The sequence below is a fragment of the Amblyomma americanum genome, chromosome 6 (assembly GCF_052857255.1).
Source record: "Amblyomma americanum isolate KBUSLIRL-KWMA chromosome 6, ASM5285725v1, whole genome shotgun sequence".
NCBI lineage: Eukaryota > Metazoa > Arthropoda > Arachnida > Ixodida > Ixodidae > Amblyomma > Amblyomma americanum.
Genome location: NC_135502.1, coordinates 188,832,441 through 188,837,326, shown reverse-complemented (window position 1 = coordinate 188,837,326; position 4,886 = coordinate 188,832,441).

Genomic DNA, 4,886 nt, shown 5'->3' with positions numbered 1-4,886 from the left:
CACTCGCACTCAGCAGCAGTGGACGACTCTGCAGAACACGCTTAAACTGCGTCTACTATCCTTCGCAGGCTGCACCTCGAAGTTCCGAAGTATTTCCAAGCCAAAAACAAGTGCGCCGGCCTGATCATCTTTAGGGATTCTGCGCTTAGAGTGGTCAGCGCAGGCCAGGCCCCCAGGCGCAGCATTTAAAAGCACCACTTCAGCGATCCGCAGGCACTTGCACGCAGCAGTGAACGACACTGGAGAACACGCCTAAAACGACTCTACTATCCTTCGCAGGCTGCACCTAGAATTTCGGAAGTATTTCCAAGCCAAAAACAAGTGTGCCGGCCTGATAATCTCCCAGGGATTCTGCGCATCGAGTGGTCTGTGCAGGCCAGGCCCCCAGGCGCAGCATTTAAAAACAACAGGTCAGCGATCCGCCGGCACTCGCACTCAGCAGCAGTGGACGACTCTAGAGAACACGCTTAAACTGCGTCTACAATCCTTCGCAGGCTGCACCTAGAAGTTCCGAAGTATTTTCAAGCCAAACACCAGTGCGCCGGCCTGACCATCTCACAAGAATTCTTTTTATCGAGTGGTCTGCGCCAGCCAGGCCTCCAGGCGCAGCATTTAAAAGCAACACGTCAGCGATCCGTCGGCACGCCACGCAGCAGCTGTGGACGACACTGGAGAACACGCTTAAACTGCGTCTACTATCCTTCGCAGGCTGCACCTAGAAGTTCGGAAGTATTTCAAAGCCAAAAACAAGTGCGCCGGCCTGATCATCTCCAAGGGATTCTGCGCATCGAGTGGTCAGCGCAGGCCAGGTCCCCAGGCGCAGCATTTAAAAACAGCACTTCAGCAATCCGCCGACACTCGCACGCAGCAGCAGTGGACGACTCTGGAGAACACGCTTAAACTGCGTCTGCTATCCTTCGCAGGCTGCACCTAGAAGTTCCGAAGTATTTCCAAGCCAAAAACAAGTGCTCCGGCCTGATCATCTCCCAGGAATTCTGCGCATAGATTGGTCTGCGCAGGCCAGGCCCCCAGGCGTAGCATTTAAAAGCAACAGGTCAGCGATCCGCCGGCACTCGCACTCAGCAGCAGTGGACGACGCAGGAGAACACGCTTAAACGGCGTCTACTAACCTTCGCAGGCTGCACCTAGAAGTTCCGAAGTAATTCTAAGCCGGAAAACAAGTGCGCGAGCCTGATCATCTCCACAAAATTCTGCGCGTCGAGTGGTCTGCGCAGGCCAGGCCCCCAGGCGCAGCATTTAAAAGAAGCACGTCAGCGATCCGCCGGCACTCGCACGCTGCAGCAGTGGACGACACTGGAGAACACCCTTAAACTTCGTCTACTATCTTTCGCAGGCGGCACCTAGAAGTTCCGAAGTATTTCCAAGCCGGAAAACAAGTGCGCAGGCCTGATCATCTCCAAGGGATTCTGCGCGTCGAGTGGGTGCGCAGGCCACGCTCCCAGGCGCAGAATTTAAAGGCAGCACCTCAGCTATCCGCCGGGACTCGCACGCAGCAGCAGGGGCCGACTCTGGAGAACACGCTTAAACTGCGTCTACTATCCATCGCAGGCAGCACCTACATGTTCCGAAGTAATTCCAAGCCGAAAAAGAAGTGCGTCTGGATGATCATCTCCAAAGGATTCAGAGCATCGAGTGGTCGCGGCAGACCATGCCCCCAGCCGCAGCATTTAAAAGCAGCACGTCAGCGATCCGCCGGAACTCGCACGCAGCAGCAGTGGACGACACTGGAGAACACCCTTAAACTGCGTCTACTATCCTACTTAGGCTGCACCTAGAAGTTCCGAAGTATTTCCAAGCAAAAAACAAGTGCGCCGGCCTGATCAACTCCAGGGATTCTGAGCATAGAGTGGTCTGCGCAGGCCAGGCCCCCAGGCGCAGCATTTAAAAGCACCACTTCAGCGATCCGCGGGCACTCGCACGCAGCAGTGGACGACACTGGAGAACACGCTTAAAACGCATCTACTATGCTTCGCAGGCTGAACCTAGAAGTTCGGAAGTATTTCCAAGCCAAAAACAAGTGTGCCGGCCCGATCATCTCCAAGGGATTCTGCGCATCGAGTGGTCTGCACAGGCCAGGCCCCTAGGCGCAGCATTTAAAATCATCACGTGAGCGATCCGTCGGCTCTCGGACGCAGCAGCAGTGGATGACATTGGAGAACACGCTTAAACTGCGCCTACTATCCCTCGCAGGCTGCACCTAGAAGTTCTGAAGTATTTCCAAGCCAAAAACCAGTGCGACGGCCTGACCATCTCACTAGAATTATGTTTATCGAGTGGTCTGCGCAGGCCAGACCCCCAGGCGCAGCATTTAAAAGCAGCACGTCAGCGATCCGCCGGCACTCGCACTCAGCAGCAGTGGACGACTCTGCAGAACACGCTTAAACTGCGTCTACTATCCTTCGCAGGCTGCACCTCGAAGTTCCGAAGTATTTCCAAGCCAAAAACAAGTGCGCCGGCCTGATCATCTTTAGGGATTCTGCGCTTAGAGTGGTCAGCGCAGGCCAGGCCCCCAGGCGCAGCATTTAAAAGCACCACTTCAGCGATCCGCAGGCACTTGCACGCAGCAGTGAACGACACTGGAGAACACGCCTAAAACGACTCTACTATCCTTCGCAGGCTGCACCTAGAATTTCGGAAGTATTTCCAAGCCAAAAACAAGTGTGCCGGCCTGATAATCTCCCAGGGATTCTGCGCATCGAGTGGTCTGTGCAGGCCAGGCCCCCAGGCGCAGCATTTAAAAACAACAGGTCAGCGATCCGCCGGCACTCACACTCAGCAGCAGTGGACGACTCTAGAGAACACGCTTAAACTGCGTCTACTATCCTTCGCTGGCTGCACCTAGAAGTTCGGAAGTATTTTCAAGCCAAAAACCAGTGCGCCGGCCTTACCATCTCACAAGAATTCTTTTTATCGAGTGGTCTGCGCCAGCCAGGCCTCCAGGCGCAGCATTTAAAAGCAACACGTCAGCGATCCGCCGGCACTCCACGCAGCAGCTGTGGACGACACTGGAGAACACACTTAAACTGCGTCTACTATCCTTAGCAGGCTGCACCTAGAAGTTCGGAAGTATTTCCAAGCCAAAAACAAGTGTGCCGGCCTGATCATCTCCAAGGGAATCTGCGCATCGAGTGGTCTGCGCAGGCCAGGTCCCCAGGCGCAGCATTTAAAAACAGCACTTCAGCGATCCGCCGACACTCGCACGCAGCAGCAGTGGACGACTCTGGTGAACACGCTTAAACTGCGTCTGCTATCCTTCGCAGGCTGCACCTAAATGTTCCGAAGTATTTCCATGCCAAAAACAAGTGCACCGGCCTGATCATCTCCCAGGGATTCTGCGCATAGATTGGTCTGAGCAGGCCAGGCCCCCAGGCGCAGCATTTATAAACAACAGGTCAGCGATCTGCCGGCACTCGAACTCAGCAGCAGTGGACGACTCTGGAGAACACGCTTAAACTGCGACTACTATCCTTCGCAGGCTGCACCTAGAAGTTCCGAAGTATTTCCAAGCAGAAAAAAAAGTGCGCCGGCCTGATCATCTCCAAGGGATTCTGCGGGTCGAGTGGTCTGCGCAGGCCAGGCCCCCAGCCGCAGCATTTAAAGGCAGCACGTCAGCTATCTGCCGGGACTCGCACGCAGCAGCAGTGGCCGACTCTGGAGAACACGCTTAAACTGCGTCTACTATCCTTCGCAGGCTGCACCTAGAAGTTCCGAATTATTTCCAAACAGAAAAACAAGTACGCCGGCCTGATCATCTCCAAGGTATTCGGCTGATCGAGTGGTCTGCGCAGGTCAGGCCCCCAGGCGCAGCATTTAAAAGCAACACGTCAGCGATCCGCCGGCACTCGCACTCAGCAGCAGTGGTCGATTTTCGAGAACACGCTTAAACTGCGTCTACTATCCTTCGCAGGCTGCAGCTAGAAGTTCCGAAGTACTTCCAAGCCAAAAACATGTGCCCGGCCTGATCATCTCCAAGGGAATCTACGCATCGAGTGGTCTGCGCAGGCCAGGCCCCCAGGCGCAGTATTTAAAAGCAACACGTCAGCGATCCGCCGGCACTCCACGCAGCAGCTGTGGACGACACTGGAGAACACGCTTAAACTGCGTCTACTTTCCTTCGCAGGCTGCACCTAGAAGATCGGAAGTAATTCCAAGCCAAAAACAAGTGCGCCGGCCTGATCATCTCCAAGGGATTCTGCTCATCGAGTGGTCTGCGCAGGTCAGGCCCCCAGGCGCAGCATTTAAAAGCAACACGTCAGCGATCCGCCGGCACTCGCACTCAGCAGCAGTGGTCGATTTTCGAGAACACGCTTAAACTGCGTCTACTATCCTTCGCAGGCTGCACCTAGAAGTTCCGATGTATTTCCAAGCCGAAAAACAAGTGCGCCGGCCTGATCATCTCCCAGGGATTCTGCGCATCGAGTGGTCTGCGGAGGCCAGGACCCCAGGCGCAGCATTTAAAAACAACAGGTCAGCGATCCGCCGGCACTCGCACTCAGCAGCGGTGGACGACTCTGGAGAACACGCTTAAACTGCGTCTACTATCCTTCGCAGGCTGCACCTAGAAGTTCGGAAGTATTTCAAAGCCAAAAACAAGTGCGCCGGCCTGATCATCTCCAAGGGATTCTGCGCATCGAGTGGTCTGCGCAGGCCAGGTCCCCAGGCGCAGCATTTAAAAACAGCACTTCAGCGATCCGCCGACACTCGCACTCAGCAGCAGTGGACGACGCAGGAGAACACGCTTAAACGGCGTCTACTAACCTTCGCAGGCTGCACCTAGAAGTTCCGAAGTATTTCTAAGCCGGAAAACAAGTGCGCGAGCCTGATCATCTCCAAGGGATTCTGCGCGTCGAGTGGTCTGCGCAGGC